The following is a 21,616-nucleotide window of genomic DNA, read 5'->3' on the forward strand; positions in this document are numbered from 1 at the left end:
CATGAATCCAGAGCAGTGCTATTTACATATTTAACCAGTTATTAAGCCACTGGGCTGTGATTTAATCCCAGGTCTAGTACAATCATATTTTTTACTTCCACTGGGTCATGTTGTAATGGACGTTAGTGCTAAACCCCTATGTCTGACTCTTCACATCTCCTTTATTACTAAATCAAGGCCTTGGCATGGCTATTAGAAAAGACACATTGTCTGAGGGGCTTAGATTAACAATGAACCTGGTAATTGTCCGGAAATATATATTTAATTCATAAAAAGTCTTAAATCATGACATTATGTTGAGGACGTTTTTAAAAGAAAATGAAATACTAGTAATCACAAATTAATTGAGAATGTTAGAGCTATTCCTTTTCCTGACAGCATAAAACTTTTTACCATTTTTGTGCCACCACTTCTTAAATTCTGTTTTTTCATTAATTCCAAGATGTTAATGATGAAATATATCCATTTTTGATTGCAAGTGGTACAGAGCTAGACCATAAGGGTTGCTTTTTCCTGCTGTACATTACCCTCTTTCTCCTTCCTTTCTTCTATGGGAGGAAAGTTAGATTAGGGGGGCCCCTCCCTCTGCTTTTAGGCTGTTGTGCTGGAATATAAGGAATTGCTTAGGTCTGTTCTTTACATACCCAGAAATTTAGAGATCTTATACACAGGATCTGCCAAACAAATGGCTGCAGCTGTCAGTATGACAGTGCTGTGCACCTGGTCATACTATTTCCCTGCCTAATCATAATACCAAGTTTCTCAAAGCTGATAGCCCCAACCATATTTCATTTCTGGTTCCTCATTCTTCTACTCTTAAGTCCTCCACATCATTTTGCTTTCTTCTTCTTCTTGAGTCCCCATATGAATTTATCCTGATATACAAATCTTTGTACGCAGTTTTGCCTAATGTACGCATTTCTGCAAAGCAATTTCCCCGAATATATGCAACTTCATTATAGTGTATGCATTTTGTACACATTACTTAACTGGAGAACTACAATGCATACTATGGTGCAATTCCCTGAAAACTCCATGATAGACTGTATGTGCAGAAGCAATGCCTGTAACATGATGCTTAGGTTAGACTGGCAATAGTCCAGTTAAATCTAGGGCTGTGCACTAGATTCAGCCAAATCCTGAAGCAAATTGGGTCAATTTATGCCTTGCCCAGATTGGGTTGAAGTAGCTGCAAATCACTACAGAGGAGATCAGTTTGTCCCATACAGTGGTACCTTGGGTTACTTAATTCCTTCCGAAGGTCCGTTCTTAACCTGAAACTGTTCTTAACCTGAAGCGCCACTTTAGCTAATGGGGCCTCCAGCTGCCACCGCACCACTGGAGCATGAGTTCTGTTCTCATCCTGAAGCAAAGTTCTTAACCCGAGGTACTATTTCTGGGTTAGCGGAGTCTGTAACCTGAAGCGTATGTAACCTGAAGCGTATGTAACCCGAGGTACCACTGTACAGCGTTGAGGAGAATTGTGCTGATCTGAAGCTCAGGCAGATGCCAACATTTCAGTAGACAATCATCCTCTGCTCGTCTCCGTGTTCATCACATGACCTTGGGCAAACAAAATCTTTCAGTTGGAGACACACACACCCCATTTGTAAAATGAGAGTCATAATGACCAACTTCAACCAAAGTTGGTAGGCATTTGCTAGGTTCAAGGTGAAAATTACTTTAGAAAAAGGACTGCTGTATAAAGGATCAATCGAAATAGCAACAGTACGTATAGAGCTATCAGTATGACATTACTTATTTATTTAAAAATAATAATAAGATTCTCTCTTCTTATTGTGCCATGTTCCATCCTACTAACACATAGGAAGGAATATAATATAGTATATACTGGAGCTGTCAAATGTATAACATATTTTCTAGGAGGAATATGCAGAATGTGCAATTAACTTGCTTAGCATGGGTTTCAACAGTTTTGTATGTTTTTCAGAAAGAAATGTTAGCAGTCTGAGAATTGTTGAGAAGGCAGCATGCAACCTTCTGCTCTTTGCAAAATTATTTCCTTTATGATCGCTTCACTTGCAATGTTCATAAAAGCTGGGAAAATATGATGATCAGTTTTTTTAAAAAAAAACACCCCTTTTTTGTTTTTTGTTTATAACACATCCTCATCCTATTCTAGCTATGGGAATCTGTTCATAATAACAACATTATGCACATATATTACTTCCTAGATTGGGTACTATCTGACTAAACTGAATGCGCAGAATATTAATCTAAGCCAAGTCACGGTATAGCCACACTGCATTGCTTTGAGCAGAAGATTCACATTTTCATGAAACTAGCTTGGACTAGAGCTGGATCAGGGCCCTTGGTTTGATCAGCCAATATAATAACTTTGCTGCAGAGAAGATCTCGAAACACAAGTATTTAAGTGATATGTTATTGGGACATATAAATTGCTAACAGATCCTATGACTTCACCTACTAAGATTATTCCACATAGGTTGAGATATTTAAAATCACAATGATTTTAATGGTTCCATTTTTTTTAAGGTGTGTTTCTCTCCCACTGAAAAAAGTGGGACATAGAAATGCTTCACTTTAATAGGGTCATGGCCAATATATCAATTTTGTTTAAGTGTGTCCTACTATCCAATACTTTTTAAAGTTTTAATAATTTCTTTAATACTTAATATGGATAATCTATTGTTTTAGCACACAAATACCTTCATTATAAGGCATTTTCTTTGCTAAAGCAGCAGAATATTGTTAGTCAAACCTTTTCAAAGTTCATCATTGCCAAAATTCAGAAATATAAGTAGGGATTGCAAAAATGATCCATTCATTGCCTCCTTGCTCTTGCTTTTATCAAAAATGAGTAATTTAGTACAAGAGACATACTGTAAACTCCCTGTACAAAATATCTGAGGTGAACTGGAGATAGAGAATGGAACGAAGAAGCCTTCCAAAAGCAGAAGTGCTATAGTACTAAGTGACTTCAGTTACCTCACAGTATTAATAAGTTCATGATTGAGTCCGTCTTCACATTCTGAGCAAAGTCCTTCAGATAACACAACAAAACCAATAAACAATTACAAGTTATATAATAGCCTTCTATTTAATTAACGCTTGGCAATTAAAGTTTCCCCAATATATTTTAATTTAATTTTAACATAAGACCACTGTCCAAACAGTAGCTGAAGAAGATTTTTTAAAAATAAAATACGGTTGTTGCTTGGTTGCCTGCCTCAAGAAATCTATTTTTCCTGAACTCTCTCTTTTCCTCTCTCATCCCCTAAACTTGCTTAAACACAACTCATTTCTTTAGAAGCTTACCCACACCAAATGAACACACATAGAAAATTATCATGCTCACTGTGGAATTCTAATGGAGCATCTCTGATCCCTGCCGTTTACACACACTGGGTGCTTCCGAGTCCATATGTCTAACAGGGACGACTGCAGGGAGAACAAAGATTTCACGGATGGCTTCCGATGGAGTGCACAGGGGTGTCCTGGGGAAAAAAGTTACCTGCTTTCCCCCAGCACATTTTCCGTATCCCCAATTCTGTGCTACGGAATGCAATCAAAAGCTTGTCTGAGCATAGCCTTAAGCTAACCATCATCACTAATCTAGTCCCAGCACAGTATTTCACATCTTTTATATAAAATTTCAGGCTGGATCCTGGCTGAGGGCTGCTTCATATGTGATATGGAAGGCTGCCGGCAAAAAGTGTTTCTGTGGATTTGGGGACATGTTTGGGGTTAGTTTGATAATGTGGGGTCAATGCAAGCTTGGCATGCAGCCATGAATACTTCACACATGATCAAGGTGCTCCACATGGAAAGCCAAGTAGGAACGTTAGAGCCTTGGGCTACAGAAGCAATTTTCAACAGCCCTCGGCATCTATGCTGGAATGCAAAAGACAGACGGGTCATACCCTCTTCCTCATAACTATAAAAACTGTACACTTCTTTTAGATGGTTGCAGATCTCCTGGTGGCCAAGGTGCACCATGGTGCTTCAAGTCTCCCCACATGAATGGGAGCATTCTTTCACTATGGGTTTCTTTGCCAACTTAGCTCAGCCAAAATTCTCCATATGGATCTCATACCACCTTACTGAAATTCATCAGGATCATACCATATTGCAGAGCTCAAAAGATGAAAACTTATTAAGCAATAATGAGTAATAATAATAAGCAATCGAATTGCTTAATAACACGAGAAGCTGATATTTGGCAAGTAATTAGTTCATTTCATCTCTTTTCTTTAACACTGGCAGGTTTCGCCCTCCCCCTCTCCTGACTTAAACGATATAGAAGAGTATGAAAAGGGGTTCTTTTGAAGCTATTTTGTTTTCAGTAATAAGCTGATTTTCCACCAGGTATAAGATTTGCCATTCGGAGATGGCTGCATAACTGGATTTGGCTTTCAGGGCATGACTATAGAAATGAGAGCCATAAGGATTCCCAGTTGTTTTGGCATGACAGCTGTATGGGGTAGAAGGCTCCCCATTTATCATTTTTGTGAAAGCCATATTTCTACGATGGCTGGAACTCCTTGGGGGTATATTGAAACTGACACACAGAGAAGCAGACGGGGGCGTTTACCCGGCTACATAACACCAAAGATTTTATTTCTTTTCTTTGCAAGTTGTGGCCTTTTCTATACCCCTCTTTCTAACCACAACAGGCATAGCTGAGCATTGTCACAACAGTAATCTCAACCTCCTTGAATTAACATTTGGACCCAGGTTTCTTTTTGAACTCTGTCTCCAGTTCATTGTCCAAGAAGAAGCTCAATTTGTTCATTGTTTTTTTCTATTATTTATTTTTAAAAAACTATATTTAAGAAGGGAGACAGGTTCCTGAGCAATGGTTGCCCAGATTTGTACATTCCAATGTATTTTCCTAATTTATTTATTTTATCCTATTTAAGATATTTCTTACCTGTGCTTCACCATAAGGTCTAGGGTAGGTTACAACCCTATAATCATATAAAGTGTGTTCTCCCTCATGGAGAGCACAGGTTGTGGGCGGGGCTGACAGGACACCTAACTGTTGCTAGGCAAATGGTTTGGCCATCCGTTAAGCAGGGGCGGGCTGTTACTGGGGAAATCTAAATGTTGCCATTTGTTGATTGACAGCCCTATTTGTTAAATACAATCCATGCAGCAACGAACTTCCTCTTTTAGCTGCGTGCTATGCCTGTCATGGGGTCGTCTGCTTTGGGGCAGGGGCCCGGTAGGAATTTTGTACATTTGGCTGATTAGTGTATGCCACTTGGTTTTTTGCCTACTGCGTAGCAAATCGTCACAACTTGTAAGGTTTGCGGTTAGGCATTGGTCTTGGAATTGGTTGGTGGAGGGGTATGGATTTGGCTGTGCCTGCCCCTCCAAAATGCTGCTGCTGCTTCAAGGGTTTTCCGTTAAAGGAACCCAGGGGCTCCCCATGCTTTTGTCCGAAACCCCCTGGCAAGGGTCTAGGGCCACGCAAGCCCCTGGGAGCATTCTGGGGAGAGGTGAGGCATGATTCCCAGTCCCGTCTCTCTCCCCAGGTGACTTACCCTTGCTGACTTCACGGGGGGTGCGAATGTCACAGCTGTCCCCGTGCGGGGTCAGTTAGTGCTACCAATGCCTAAGCAACCACTCACATTGCTGTAATTTGAATAAAGTTGCGGCCAAAATATGCCAAAAACCTTAACAAAAATTAAGTGTCAATTGTGTTTTTCTTTGGGGGGTGTCTTGGGGACCTCGACGCGCAACACCAAAATCCAATAAAGGAAATTAAAACAAACCAAAGAATGTACATCAAATAACAGAGGTGGCCTCACAAAAACCACAAATACAAATAGATAAAGAAAAGTATATTCAGCAAACAACAGAAACAATATAATGAGATTGCTGAATAATACCGCTTCATGGCTGGTATTTTGTGGTTGTTGACAGACTTTATCAAATTTATATCGGAGACAATACAGTTCGGAAGGTTAGGAAATTGATAGTTGTTGTTACATGGCAATAGATAAGTTGAAGCATCTCACACGGAAGTTAAAGCCATTTTGTCTACTTTCAAGTACTTTTGTGTCGGCATGGAAAACATTGGCCCAACTGTGTGATGATGAGGTGTTCTGCATGAACAGCATTTGGTGTGGTGATAACATCTGTATGGAACCATTTGAAGCATCCAGGTGGTGGCTGTAGTCAAAATGTTTAAACTGGCTCTCAGGCAGTGATGGGGAGCCTGTGACTCTCAGATGTTGCAGAGGTTGGCAATGTGAACGGGATTGTGTTGGTCACCTGGCTTCCCAACATGGCATCTCGCTGCCACTTCCTGAGTTCTCCACAGCCTTGCCCCTCCCCTTCTCAGTAACTGGCAATACCAAGTCAGTGACACAATCCCACCTGCAGCACCTGCTAGTGACTACAATCCCCATCATCCCCCTAACCATCAGCCCTGCTGTCTGGGACTGATGGGAGTTGGAGTCCAACCACATCTGGGAGGGCATCTGTCCCCTCCCCCCCGCTCCAGATGACAAGAGGGATTTGATCTGATTTGTGATTTAAGCTGCTCAGTTTTAAAGTGATTCTCACCGGTGACACTGCAATGTCATACCTGTGAACTGCTCCAGAAAACTGGGACAGCCCGTTTCCCCCCACAAGAATATGTCAGCCATTTGGAGTACCTGCCCTTGCATGATTTGGGGCCAAGTTCTTGCCCCCCAAAAGTGTTTTTTTCTGGGTCCACAATCTCATGTGGTGCCTCAAAACGCTCATGGTTTTTTGCACTATACCTCCTAAAGTGCTATTTTTCAGGTCCACAATGTGCATTTTTGTTTATTGTGCCAGAAAAAAGTGATTTTTCTGGATCCACAATCTCACGTGGGCCATGTTACTCGCATGGGATTTCAAACCTGGAAGGTGGCGTCTCAGATTTGGGCTGTGTTGGAAGGTATGCAATGCATAAGGCGCTCTAACATGAAAGTACTGGCATCTTTTCTTCCTGTTCACCTTTCATTTTGAAAATGAACTTTCTTTTCTTCAGTGTGCTACCAGTCTGGGGGAAATGTGTGCTACTAGTCTGTGTAAATGTTTTGACACTTTCCTACTAGATGCCTTTTTATGTATATAAAATAATTGCTTTACCCTCCTTCACATTATAAACCTGTGACAAACTGTATATACTTCAACAAAACTGTTTTATTTCCCCCCCTTGTGTTCTCTCTGATATTTCAGCTAACTCCTTTGATTTTACATACTTCAAAAGTCCACTGTGGGGGAAGATGCTTTGTTCTTTCTTCATTATTTTGCCTAAGAAGAGAAAGCAAAGAAAATAGAGTAAAAAATTCACAGCACCTGCCCATGATGCCATTTCTTGAAAAAAACATTATATTGCTACTTTCCTAATTTTTCCTAGAATTGGCATCTTTCCCCCCTTTCTTTTTGTTCTTCTTTAACAATGAATAATGGAGCAATATTTCCATGTGATGCTAAGAGGTGATCCTTATGACCCCAAATTTGCCCTCAGCGTATGATGAATTCAAAGGGGCACACAACTAGTTGAGAAATGCCTGTCTGATTGTTCAGTCTTGCAAACAAATAAATTATCAGCACATGATATAGTGAGCAACAAATAATGCTGATACTTAGAAACTGGAGTTGGATGAACTTGAGCTGCTGAGATATTATTCATTAACAAGTTCAGTTTGTGGACTCCTTTAATATATGAATTGGTGTCCCCACTACTGAAGGCAGTTGCTCCTTTTTAGGACTCTACTTTATTCAACAGTGGGATGTATACAGCACAAAGCTTGGGTTTCCATTTTTGGGTACTCTTTAAAGTACTTTGCTACTCTTAAGGTGCTTTAAGTTACCTTAAGGTACTCTTTCACGGACTTGAACAAATTTTGTCCATGATGACTATTATTACTCAGAAATTACTCAGTAATTATTTTTCTACCACTTTTCTATCCAAAGACCACCCAAGTGGTGCACAAAAGTTAATTGAAACATAAAAATTAAAATAAAATACAAGTTATAATCAATGAAGTCAAACACTGAGAGCTGTATTCAGCAAAATAATTGCACTTGTGCATGTACTATTGCTAGCCCAAAGGGACTTGCCCTTCTTCCTTGCTCCTACCATCCCCAGATATACTCCAAGCAGTTGGAGGGAAACCCCAGAACAGATTTAGGGAAGATACAATGGGAGAACATTTTGTTGCACAAGGAGAGGTCCTTGTGCTGATGGAATGTTGGCCTCAGCACTACATTGAATACAACCCTAAGAAAATCAACATGTCGAGGATATCAGTGGTAGATGAATAAGGGAGGCTGGAACAATTCAGATCAGGAAAAGCAAGTGAAGAAGCCAAGCATACCTTTCAGGGGAGCACATTCCAAATTATAGGTGCCACAATTCCCAGGACCCTAGTTAAACCCAGCACTGTGAACTGGGGTTGGAATTGGGTTAGGCATCAATGGAACATTGTTTATTTAACTCTTTTCTAAACTGCCCTTTATAATTCCAGAGTGGCTCACAACCTTACATTCCACTAAAATCAGCACAGTGGGATGCAATAAAATATAATAAAACATATCAACATCCACAGTGGACCCATCAGTTATTTCAATAAGCCTGGGATTAATAACCAGTAATGCCTGGGTGGGGAAAAATTATTTAGCAAATATTGGAAACTCATTGGAGTTGGTGCTTGCCTTATTATGGAGGGGAGTTGATTCCATAAACTGGGTACCACAATGGAAACCTCCCCCAGGTGGCAACAAAACCAGGAGGACCTCCTTCAAAGATCTCAATATGAACAAATAAATCTAGATATTTAAGGTGTGTGAATGTATATATAAAACTTTACATCAGAATCCATTAAATAAATAAAAAACTACCCAGCTGGGGTTAACAGAACAGACATTGGTACTAAAACACAAAATAATGGACTGTGAAAACTATCGAAATTCATTCCTAATGCCAGCAAAGATTCCAGAACCCACATTAAACCACTGCTTTGGGGCAACCATAAACATGGTGCTAAGTGAAAGCAGTATTGAAACAAGAACTACTACAAAGGTTTTGATTAGGTACTAAAATGAATCCATTGTGGGAAGTGATATGGACAGAAGAAATCCACAACCAAAACAGACATGCAAGTAATGATTTGGGAGCAGCTTGAAAAACCAAAATAATGTCATCTTTCTGACAAGAATAATCGCCAAAACGTTTTAATCAAGGAATTCACTAGCTCAAATGGTTTTGAGTGGTGGAATGCAATTATGTAATTGGCTGATTGAGTGCTTTGCTGCACATCTTGCACAACTGCTTTACTACATAGCCACATGGAACTCATTTTTGTGGGTTTAGACATTCCCCCAGTTTGTGCTACCTAGATATAATGGGCCTGCCAAGCCAATTTTCTAAGCCACAATGTGAACTACTACTACTGCTACTGCTGCTGCTGCTGCTGCTGCTACTATTACTACTTGTTGTTGTTGGTAACTTTTTATGCCTAGATCCTATGCTTGTAGCTGACTGGCTAAAGTCACTTCTGAGGGAAATGTGACTGTTTATGCTTACCCTTAGCCTTCCATGTCTTTAATTGCTTTCCTGCATCTTCAAGTCACTTCTCAAAACCCATCTAATCCACAATGCCAAGAAATAAAAATATATCTTCATGTCATAAAAAAAAAGACAGTTCACAAGTTTATCAACAGCAGGCTTGCTGACATCAGGAATTTGTGTAACTATTTGCTTCATCGCACTCTTGCTGCCAGCCCCTGGACATGGTTTTTTCCAAGTTGATACCCATGATGAGCTCTCTTCAAGTTAGCGGTTGTTAAAGATGTTTCTTTGGCTATCGGGCCTTATATTTTGCTGATGCTAAAATAAGAGTTACTCTTAGGGTTGAAATGATATGTATTAATCTTCAACTGTTTCAGACCTAACCTGCAACTTGAAACCCACTTTTAATTCTTAAGTATATATGTCTTTCTGCAATTCCTGGTAGAATTGTGAGGTAGAAAGGCGAGCAAAATTATTGTCCGATATCTTTAGTGGTTGTATAAGAGAGGCAGGTTTTCTGCCCTCATTTGGGCCTGGTCTTGCATTCCCCTTCTCCTTCCCTCCGAAATAATATGCTGCCAGTGATGTGATACCTTATGTAATGTTGAGGAACAACTATTTGTGAGTAAGATGCAATTCCAGGTTAAAGGTGTCTACAAAATAATTAAACAGAACAAAAGGATTAACAGATGTTTTTCAATACCCAACCTGTAATATATATTCCAACAGTTTTGGAAGAAGTACTGGAAATGTTGTGTAAGATCTTTGGACATGCTTGGGGAAACAAAACCAAGCATTTCTAAATATTTTTCAGATAAACTTCCCAGTTTATTTTGCATTCAACCAAGGAGCAAGCTTATATCATATTGGTAATTGTTGCAGAATTTGTACGCTTTCCATTTTGGAGCAGAAAATTCACTGTTTCTTTGCCTACTCAGAAACTAGTGAGTGATGACTTAAAGGGGTATGATAGATACCCTCTTGGAAAAGACTCATTTGTTGAGTTGAAGTATGTTGAAGTATGTGTGAAAAGTTGCATTTTCACTCTTCACAAGAGGCAAATGTATGGTTCTAATTACTTTCCAGGCATTTATCCTGTGGCTGAAATATTTGAATCCAGTCTCTGGGCCTGAGTGCCAGTGCCCCATACTAATTTGCTGTAGCCTTCATTTCAGTATTTCACAACCACCCCCACCCCCCATGGTCGGTCCAGGTGCAAGCTGAAGTCGATAAAAACTGGCAGCATTTGTTTTATTGTGAACCTTATTCAGCCTGATATTTAATTACGTTTCCGTGTGGATTTGTAATGTGGATTAATAGTTTTATTGTAAGCCTGCGATTAGTTTCTGTTTGTTCTAATTTCTGTTTGGCTCTCTTGACCTTGAGGTGAAAATCCCACACACAGAGAAGATGTATTCCCTCAATTTAATGCCAGTCTGAGGTGTTTCTCCTGCATCATCAGATCAATGAAAAGTAAATAGCCTACACTTCTTGTTTCACAGTGCAGTATTGATCTTTCTTCAGCTTTTGCTTCCCTTTTTTTTCCCTGCGTCTTGTGTCTTTCAACCCCTGGGACCAAAGTGATTGCCATAGATTGGACAAGCTAACAAGCGCATGATAAGGAACTAGTGTTTTGTGGTATTCTCGCATACACATGCTTGGTATATAAACCCAGACTTCTCTGCATTGAAAGAGAGGTGCCATTTTGTGTATGGCACAAGTCGCTGTGAGAGACAAACCAGAGGGAAAGCAGTAGAACAACAGAGGATTTAATTCTTCACACCGGTCTTTTATTTTTGCAGCTGGTGCCAAGCATGGTAAGGACATCCCTGGACATTACTTAAGACAAGAAGCCCTGTGGGGAACGTTGTAAGCCGTTTCTTGCCTTGGTGAACATATGGGACTCTGGCAGCTTGGAAGGTAAGTCTGAACTTGAGACGGTAGTGACCATATTTTCATTTTTGTCAAGCCCTGTTTGAATTCTGGCTTTCAACATCCTGTGTCACACATGTTACAGGCAGTGCTTTGAAGTTACTAACAAAGATGTGCTTTTTTTCTTATTGTAAGTAAAAGATGGGATTCCCATTGCTTCTCAGAAGTTTGTTTTGTTTGATTGTTTGGGGGTTTTTTTTAAAAAAAGAATGGGTTGATTTTAGGGAGGAGAAATGCTTTCACTTGCCTTCTAAATGTATAATGTAATGGAAATACCATACTTTGTAAATCTAAGTGCTTACCTCTCTTCAAGTCTGTTCAAGCTGTGATATTATACACACTGTGCTATCTACACACACACACACACACACACACACACACACACACTATGGGCCCTTCTCTGTCCAAAGTGTTCTTTGGTACACACACAAAATGGATAAATGAATAATGGATAGCATATCACATACTATGCAATCTGTTGTTTCCTTCAAATTGGTAGATATTTGGGCTGTGCTGATCTGTAGTTTTCTGACATTTCTTTCAGTTTGTGGGAATACAGTTGTTATCTCTAAAGGTGCTTATTAGTCATGAGTGCCATTGACTGCTGCTGGAAGAGAAATAAATGTAAATATAAATAAGTAATTCATCCTCAAGTTACTTTTCACCTCCCCTTTCAGACACTCTGCTGGAGCAGGTGTGAGGATATTATCATACTAGTTCCCTGACAGTAATCACAGATGTGCTGGTGTAGATGTAGTGAAAAGTTACTATTTTCTGTCTAATCAGTGAGGTTGTAGCCTTTTGTATATTAAGCACTGGAACATGTGCAGGGGCTTGTCACACTGCTTTCTTTTGTAATACTTAACACGTTCTCTGAGCTCCTCACAATTGCACACAATTGCATTCCCTTCTGTAATTATTATTGCTGAGAATATCCGGATATACAGTCAGTACAATGTCCCTTGGACACCACTGCAATGCGGGTTACTGGACAGTATTTTCAGCAGCGCCATGGACAATGCAAGGTGTTACCTTTATTGTTTGAGTTGTTAAAAACAGAAAACATTGCACATGGCTCAAATTATATCTAATGCCGGAGCTCTTTTCTTTTTGAAGCACTATGACATTTTTCACTTCTTGGAGCGAGGTGCTTGTTCTCACCCGAGCTATTATGTAATCCTCAGGGTAACCCCACTCCTGATTTGAACACTATTAATTTTCTACTATAGCATGCTAAAGATGCTCTGCAGTGTGGCACTCACCTGCATTATTGAGTCAATGACCAATTGCAGAGTTGCTTGGTGCTGGTTGGGGCTTAACTCAACCCTTCGGGATCTCATTTATTATTTGCAGATATTGATTTTTTTGTGGGGGAGGGGGAGCAAGAAGTGTGACTCTAATACTGACTTAGACCTAGACTTACAGCTGTTAACACTTAATGGTCTGGTGACTAAACAAGCCCTGTGTGAAGCTTGCACGTTTATGAAGAGTACTGATGCACAAATAGATTATCCCATTCATTTGTTTTGTGACATTGGGGTGAACAACGCCTTTTGTTGTTATTCTTTTGGCAATAGTTAAAATCTAATGTCCACCGTTTCTTCCCCAAATATCCTCTCGGCAGAAGACTATTAAATTGAGGGTGGAATGACCACTATATATTCAGTTTATACAAAATGAAATTATGCTAGAAAGAAAGCTTCTTGTTCAAAGTTAGCCAACATGGTACCTACAGAGGTGGTTGGACTACATCTCCCATCACCCCCAGCCAGCATGGCCAATGGTCAGGGATGATGGGTGTTGCCATCCAACAACATCTGAAGGGCACCACAGTGTCTAGTCAAATAATGACTGCATCAAAACATATTTTGAGCTTTATGTAAGCTAGGATCTTTGAAAATAAATTCCTAATTCAGTGTCAATATGGGCAAACCAATCCTGACCACTAATTGTGGCATGTGCTAGGATAGAAGCAGGGGTGTCAACTTGAATAAAATATTGGATGGGGGAGGTAAGCCCTGCCCCACAAAATCAATCACATGTTGTGGTGCATGGACACCATTTGAATGGCAATGCCCATCAACTTTGGGGGGGGGGGTCTCCAGCCCCCTCAAATACTTTATTGGGGGGAGCAAAGGGACCTTGCCTCCTAGGAGTTGGCTCCTATAGATCGAAACATACTGCTGGTCCCTCCTTGTATGACAAATGAACAGTTTTGGAAATTGTTCTCAAAGGCTGTCCTGAGTGCCAATGGGCATAAAGGCATGCAGGTATTAATATGGTGGTTGGTCCAGGGAATGAAGATGAATGATGCAGGTCTGTGCACATCTACACACACACACACACACACACACACACACACGAGTTTGGGGCTGGTGTTTCTTGCAGTCCAATCTCTTGGAAAGAGCTTTGCAATAAGTCAGGATCTAGGAAGGTGCTAAGGACAAACAACAGGAGAGAGATGTTGCATTCATGCTCAGCTTGTAGCATCCGAAAGACATTCAGCTGACCAGAGTGCTAGACAAAATGGATCTTTGGTGCAAGCTCCCAATGCCCCTTTAAATCAGCAGTTCAAACTCAGTAGCTAGAAGCATCTTAAGAAGAGACTTTAATGTTACACTTCCAAACTTTATCCATACCACATTTCACAACAGCACACTGAAGTGCAGAGTTGATTATTAAACCACACTGTAACTGTAGCTCTGTGTGTGGAATAGGGATCTCCTGAAAACTCTCAGGACCCTTAACAAACTACAGTTCCCAGGATTCTTTGGGGAAAACCAAAGTAGAATATGAGTGCTTTAAATGTATGGTGCGACTGTGGCTTTCAGATCAGCTGCTAGCAAGGTTGAAACCACAGAACTTCACCAGGGCCTGTTTGTGAACAGCATTCAGTGTATTGAGCCATTTTAAGCCCAATGTTGTTTCCTACTCACGCAGCCAGGAGTTTCACAATTGTGTGGCTACAAACAAGACTGCATAACAAACCAAAAGTCATTGCTTCAGCAAAATAAGCCTTCATTTTCCCTGAGTGGAGCAGGTGTGGCTTTGATTCCTCCCCCCTCATCCTACTTTCTGGTAATCAGCAGCATTTGTGGCTAATTCTCTCTAAATACTCACTTTGTTCTTTGACTAGTAGTCTACCCATTCACAGCCAAATGGAGCTTTAGAATGATTTTTCTGCCCACTGTTCAAAGTATAGTATATTTCAACGCATTTGTTATTACTGTGTTTAATGAAGAAGCAACTGTGTATTAATTGCAAATTTCATTTACTTCCGCGGAGTGATTATGCAAATAGGGATTTAGTCATCCTAGGCACCTATTATGAATGGGATTAGCCATGGGTGATGGGGTTCAGAGTTAGGTCCCATCTTTCTAGCATAGCCATACCATTCAAGTGTTATGATCAAATGTCAAGCTACCATATGAAGAGGTCCAGTGGGGATGAACATCATCATTTCAGCCCCTCTCCAGATTGTTGAGGGCGACTTTCTGAAGCAGGGAGCCAAAACGCCCTGAGTTTAAACACATGTGGAGAGCCTTTACCAGTGCACAAGATGCTGTCCCCCACTGCTGACAGTCACTTTCCACAAATAGGTGTATGACTGGGAGAGTGATGGAATGGAGTTAGCATACCTATCGTCACTCCCCATCCCCCTCTACACATAATAACTTAAGACTTGATTAAGATGGAAAGGATAATGATGAGTATCCTGGTAAGAAAAGTGATTAGTTCACAAAAAGGCATCATCAAACTATAATGGATAGATTTCTTTGGGGACCATGGATAGCAGCACTGAATACTCGTATGTTTGTTTGGAAGTCAAGGGCCAAAATGCTGCTTTCTAAAAGTAACATTTTGGCCATGTAAGACCATTTGGGTCTTATTCAGTTCACTTGGCCTATTGTGTATGTCGTTACTAGAATGAAATGGAGCAGTTCACTCAGCACTGACCTGCTGCTTGTCACCCATCCATCACCGTTCTTCTTCATATTTCAGAAGACATAGAGAGCAACTGTTCTTTATACAAGTCCCGGGGTTGTTTTTCAACATTTGATGCACCTAGTAAATAAAAACATGAAGAATTCAGAATTGTTCATCGTGCTAACCCTATGAGTATTCTGTTGCTATAAATATTAATTGCCCGGGCAACAGGGAGGTTCATAGAACATTAGGTCAGGTTGTCATATATATTGCAGACACGGGTAACTGAATGAAATGTAGCACACACTAATGATCAAATTTATCTCTGCAAAATGTATCAAAGAATTAGGTTGGGAACCCCCAGTTTTAGGACGAGGTGACAGTAGGAATTAATTGAAATTACTTCTCAGGGCAATACATATCGCTCTGTTATCTTTTTATATATATAAATAAATCCCCTAGTCACTTTATTTGCAGACTAACAAATAATGTTTATTGAGAAAAACTAGAGAGAAGAGTATAAGTGAAGTCTTATACCGTAGCTTATAATGGTCAGATCACTAGAATTCCGTTTTGTCTCTTTCTAGCAAAAAGAATAATTTCAGGTCATCCCCTCCACAACTGACTGCATATAAAAAAGCTAGGGGCAAGCTAAATATTACCTATGCAGAGCAAGTGATTGTGGCTTAGGCTTTCTAATTGGATCGAAGCTGGTTTGAGGGGAGAAGCACATCAAACAGCAGTATTTGTCAAGGAACTACAAGATTGATAAGGGTTGTGGCTAACATCATGTGAATGCATCGTGTGAATCTAGCAGTGGGGCAAACTGGATACATAGCAATGTGAACCCACAGTGATGGGTGTGCTCGTGCCAGCCTTCTTATAATCCTCTCTTGTCCCTGTATAAGTATATACAGGGCTCCTTGGTTCTCCAGCAACAAATAGACTTCAGCCACAGTCCTATGAATGCTAAACTTGAGTAATCAGCACCAAACACAGCAGGGCATATGTCTGAGTTGGTTACATTGTTTATTTACTGCCATGCACTTCATTTCTTGAATTTGCCCTGTCTCAACCAGTCTTGCTTTCTTCTGTACTGGTGCTTTATCTTGTGTAGCCTAGACATGGCAAATGTATTATCTTGGTCATCAAAACCACTGCCTGATTACACCTTTGTACGTATATCAGTCTTATTTTGTGAGTTCCTTTTCCACTTCTCTTTTTACAGGCCTCTGCCTACTTGTCAATCTTAATCGAGCAATTTGTAGCTTTCATTACAGAACTGACTTCATGTTGACGACGGTTTGCATTTACTCCTGATCACACAATACGTCTTGTGTGGGTTTATGTAGCTGAGGAAACAGGGATGTCCAGGGGCGCCAACTTGAATAAAATATTGAGGAGGGGGCAGGTAAGCCCTGCCCCCACATAATTGATCAGAAGATGTAGCATGCACACACCATTTGAATGACAATGCCTATCAACTTTTGATGCTCCTGGCCCTCTCAAATATTTTTATTGGGAGGAGATCAAAGGGACCTTGGCCCCTGGGAGTTTGTTCCTATGGGGATGTCCACAGTTTCCTTAAAATGGTGATTGGCAGACTTGAAGTTAAAGCTCTCTAGTCACATTGTATGGAATTCTCACAGTTTGGAAAAGAGTGTGGATTAAACTCTCGTGTGTACATTCATAATAACTTGCTTGGGAGAAACTGCCAAGTGATGGAAGAAAGGTAGTATTACAAGCATTAAAAGAAGATCACATTTTGATCAAATGTCCTATAATATTTCCCCCCCAGCCATTGGAATCTGGTCTTGTAGTCCCTTTTCTGCCTTTGCCAAGAAATATATTGTGGTGTAGTATGAGTGTGGATCAACTCACACAGCCACAATCAACTCTGTGGTGAGAAAATGGTCTTGCGATCTCACCATTAGGCTGTAAACTGATTGGAACACAGTGATTTATTGATGTACAAACACATAATGAATTGATAATTCTCTTAAGTGCTCATTAACCCACACCAAACTGGCTATGTTATAATTATTTTCTTTCTATTAATTACCTTTGTTATCTGCACTGGGAGAAGAGGGGAGGGGGGGGGGACAAAGCAAGGTGCATATCTGAAGAGAAGAATGTTATTGAAGAAGAAAGATTTTTGGTTACTCAATAATGCACATTTAACTACAGTTCATTAAATTCAGATGATTCTTCATATTGTTGAAATGCTTCAGCTTAGCTAATTGATTTCCTGAATGCGGTTCACTTCGAACCACTTATCATTTCCAGCAGAATGTTTAGAGCTAACATTTTTAAAGGATGCCTTTGGAATTATGAGCAACAAGGGATGCTACAGGCACAATTTGGATGCCAAAGAGGACCAAGTGTATATTCTAGCTAAACAGAGGTACATACAAAGATGTGGGTGTTTTGAATCCTGTTGTTTTTTAGCACCAAAGATAAAATGCCCTCTAACTGCCAGGTTACCTGTGATAGTTGTTATCAAGGACACTTAAATCCCACAGAGCCCAGAAAGAAAAGTCTTGATAACACTTCACTAAGCCAACTGAACAAAACCAGTATATAATCTGAGGAGAATGGAACAGAGAGGTTTTGTCTTTCTTAGTTCCAGTCTTGTACATAGCAGTTATGTAAGCATGACAGACTATGTGTGCTCAAACAAGTGGACTCCTCAATGAGATCTGGTGTTATGCTTAGCCATGACCTGGAACTAGACATGGAGTCCTTAGTGGATGAACCAGCAGTCCACAGTCTGAGGATCTTTTTTTTTAAAATAATTTTTATTAACAGACCAATCAAATCAAATCAAATTACAAAGCCGAATTTTAAATTTTTTGTTGGGGGTACCCATATTTCAAGTTCCAAAAGGGATCCAATCATCTTGTTGTTGCTGCTGCTTTAATGTCCACAAATCTGTCCAAATAGTGCTCACAATTCTAGCCAATCCTTTCTTGTTATTTTCCACATCTCTTCTTGTTATTTTCATATATTTTTCCTTTCTCTTTGTGACCTCTGATAGTCTCCACAAGCGGGTTAAAACAAATTGTAATCCTGTGTGGGTTTTTGCTCGTTAATCTTCACAGATCTGTCACTCCCTTTCTCAGTCCTCTGAGGAGGTTCGGCCAGTCCATAGCTTCCTCCTCCCGATCATCAATCTTTCGACAGAACCTGCCAAGATGGCGACTCCCTTTTTATTACTGCGTCATTCCAAGAGCCCTTGTTCTTTTCTCGATCTCCATAAGCCAAACTTTTGGTTAGTAATTCATTTCCACATAGTTTTTAATCATCCTGCTTAGGTCAGTTATGCGACGGTTCTTTCTTGGGGAGGGGTTATTGGTTAATCACATAGAAGAAAAGAAAAAAAGTCCCCCCCCATCCAGTCCCGCTCTGACATACCGAACCTTTGATGTATCTTCTTCAGATATATTCCTGTTAAATCCAACCCGTCGCTCTACTTTCACAAAGGTCACTTCAATTAGCAGTCTTCACTCCCATTCTTCACTTGAAATATGTGCATTTGCTTCTCTCTCTAATTGTTTATTTCGAGCTGCTGCAACTAGTGCACGATCAGAGACAGCATCCGGGAGAGCCGGACCCACACAAGGGCTTTGTGCCTAGTGCCCTCACCCCCTTCTTTCGAATCTGGGGGTGATTTATGGCTACAGCAGGCAAGGCAGTGTTCCCCATCTCCTTGGGGCAACAAGGGAGGCTGCATACTCCCATATCAGCCTCTTAATTACCTCGTGTGAGCCAGAGAGATGTTATTGTCGGCCATCTTCCAATGCGCCCCTAGTGGCCCCCTCACAGTCTGAGGATCTTGAGGCAGGACCCCCTGAATCCAATGTTAAGGATCCCTTTGAGGGCACTTCTGGGTTGATACCTGATGAAATACCACTGAAGCTGTCAGAGAAGGAGGTGGATCAGTGCCTCTGCTCCTGTTCTCAAGAGAGCCAGCAAAGGTTTTGGGTCCAGACTGAAGAGCAGCAGCACAATATGCATCAGTGGATCCAGAACCATCAGTGCACTCAATGATACTTTACTGCCGACAGCTGTGGTTAGGAAGCCAAAGTATATAAAGCCTTCCTCTTGAGTCTTCCAGTGGCAACAAACAGCATAGGTCTCTGGCTCCTTAATCCCTACAGCCTTGTTCCTGGCTCCTGGCTCTAGTTCCTCTTGCTCACTGTGCTGTACCTTGTGGAATACCTTGTGATATTGACCTTGGACTGCTTCCTGACCTTCCTCTGGATCATGTTTGGAACTATAATGCATCCATGTGTCTGCTGTCAGTTGGTTAGGACTCCTGTGGTGCACCAAAAACTCTCCCTGTGTTGGTAAGTACTTTAGTGAGAGGCTTACCCTTCCTGGGAATTGAACCCTAACCCCTGAGAGCACCCCTTGATGCATGGCATCCAAGTGTATCTACTTACAGATGATGGATGGGAGGATTCACCCAAAGGGATACTGTGTGGATCAATAACCACACTTCTTTCATGGATGTTTTCTTTTCACTTGGATCGCTCTCACTAGTTTGGGGGCCAGTCTTCGGAAATAGTTTTCAGAAATCTCAGATCCCTTTCACAGATAATTTTAAATATTATGTTTTAATCCTGCTTTTCAGAAAAATATTGTCTCCCACAGTGGCTTACATCCATTAGGAAATGAGACCCAGACCTCTTTGTAGTTTACAAACAAAAACTCCAATAAGCACAAGGAAAAAAGGGAAGGGAAATGGTACAGCAACTAAATCAGTTTGATGATGTTAAGAAGAAGAGTTTGGATTTGATATCCCGCTTTATCACTACCCAAAGGAGTCTCAAAGCGGCTAACATTCTCCTTTCTCTTCCTCCCCCACAACAAACACTCTGTGAGGTGAGTGGGGCTGAGAGGCTTCAGAGAAGTGTGACTAGCCCAAGGTCACCCAGTAGCTGCATAAGGAGGAGTGGAGACGCAAACCTGGTTCACCAGATTACGAGTCTACCGCTCTTAACCACTACACCACACTGAATAAAAGGATGAATTGAGAACACAGCCATTTCCATTCAGTTGGTGCTGAGGTGGCTAACCTGTACCTTTGCAGATGCTGCTGAACTCAAATACCCATTGGGTGCAGCCAGTCTGGCCAGTGGTCAGGAATAAAGGGAGCTGCAGTTTAGCATAATTTGGAGAGCCACAGGGTCTCCATCCCTGAATCAGATCCTGGGCTGATATTCCTTTGTTACCTTTCTCAGTTGGCTGAAAGTGCAAAGCTACTTCGTGGCCCTTTGTCCTCTGTTTCTGGTACAGACCAGAGTGCCCCTTTCCTCCTTTCTGCAGTTCCAAGTCAGCAGACAGGTAGCTAGAGCAGAGTTCATTCTGGCAGGGAGATTTAAAACCGCTGTATTCATCATCACATTTATAGTTGGTTCATAATTACTACAGGAGCAATCTTTCAGAACTTCCAAAGTTCAGTGCTCATAGACAAGATATTGGAATGCATTTACTAATTAAATTTGCTGTATTAAAAATCAATTAGATTAAATTTAAACAAGCTCAGTTTAATTAACGGTTGGAGTGTAAGTCAAGATTGAGTTTCTGATGAACATTTAATTCAGTTGTTATTGTACTCAAGTACTTTTTCATGCCTTAATTATCATGAACAACATATATCTGTTCTATAGCAGTCGTTGAAGCTGTCTTCTGCAATCAGCTGGTCAGCTTCTTTCTCACATATACATGCATCACCCAAAAATTATCTGTTACCAGGCTCTGAACAATTTGTTCTAAATTAGCAAAGCCTTGACAAAATGAGATTTGTCTTCTCAGAAATTTTTACAACAACCCTATATTGTAGTCATTACAGGGGTGTTCACATGTTGCATTTAATGAATGTACAATCTGTGTACCCAAACATTTGAGCTGTACACTTGTGCAGTTATTCCCCAGTGAAGTTCAGTGAGTGTACAGTGTGTATACCCATGTACACAATAGCTGAGCTATAAAAATCAGCAAGTAAACTTTATTTCACACAAGCTTTTCTACATGTATACAAATAGCTTGTAGTGAAACATGTGACTAAGCCTTATATTACTGACCGGAGGATGCACTCAGAGAAAGTGAGTTCCTTGCCTAAGTCCATCTAATGTTTGTGACAGAAACAGCATTTGAAGTGGGGACTTCCTGATTCATAACCCTTCTCTTAGTTCATAGCCTACTGCAGGGGTT

General features: G+C 40.6%; 2 long non-coding RNA genes across 4 annotated transcripts in view; one reads left to right on the forward strand and one right to left on the reverse strand.

Annotated features, from left to right (window-relative positions):
- Positions 1–21,616, forward strand: part of LOC308458357 — a 489,707-nt gene that overhangs the window by 277,052 nt on the left and 191,039 nt on the right. For all 3 annotated transcript variants that reach the window (XR_013977269.1, XR_013977270.1, XR_013977271.1), the window contains one exon: positions 11,341–11,458. This is a non-coding gene — a long non-coding RNA (uncharacterized lncRNA). The remainder of the gene's footprint in view (positions 1–11,340; positions 11,459–21,616) is intronic.
- Positions 7,145–15,583, reverse strand: LOC308458375. The gene is made up of 3 exons (XR_013977306.1): positions 15,428–15,583; positions 11,938–12,074; positions 7,145–7,275 (listed from the first exon to the last, which is right to left on the reverse strand). It is a non-coding gene; the product is annotated as an uncharacterized lncRNA (long non-coding RNA).

The sequence above is a fragment of the Podarcis pityusensis genome, assembly GCF_964106645.2.
Source record: "Podarcis pityusensis genome assembly, chromosome: 11".
In the NCBI taxonomy this organism is placed as follows: Eukaryota; Metazoa; Chordata; class Lepidosauria; order Squamata; family Lacertidae; genus Podarcis; species Podarcis pityusensis.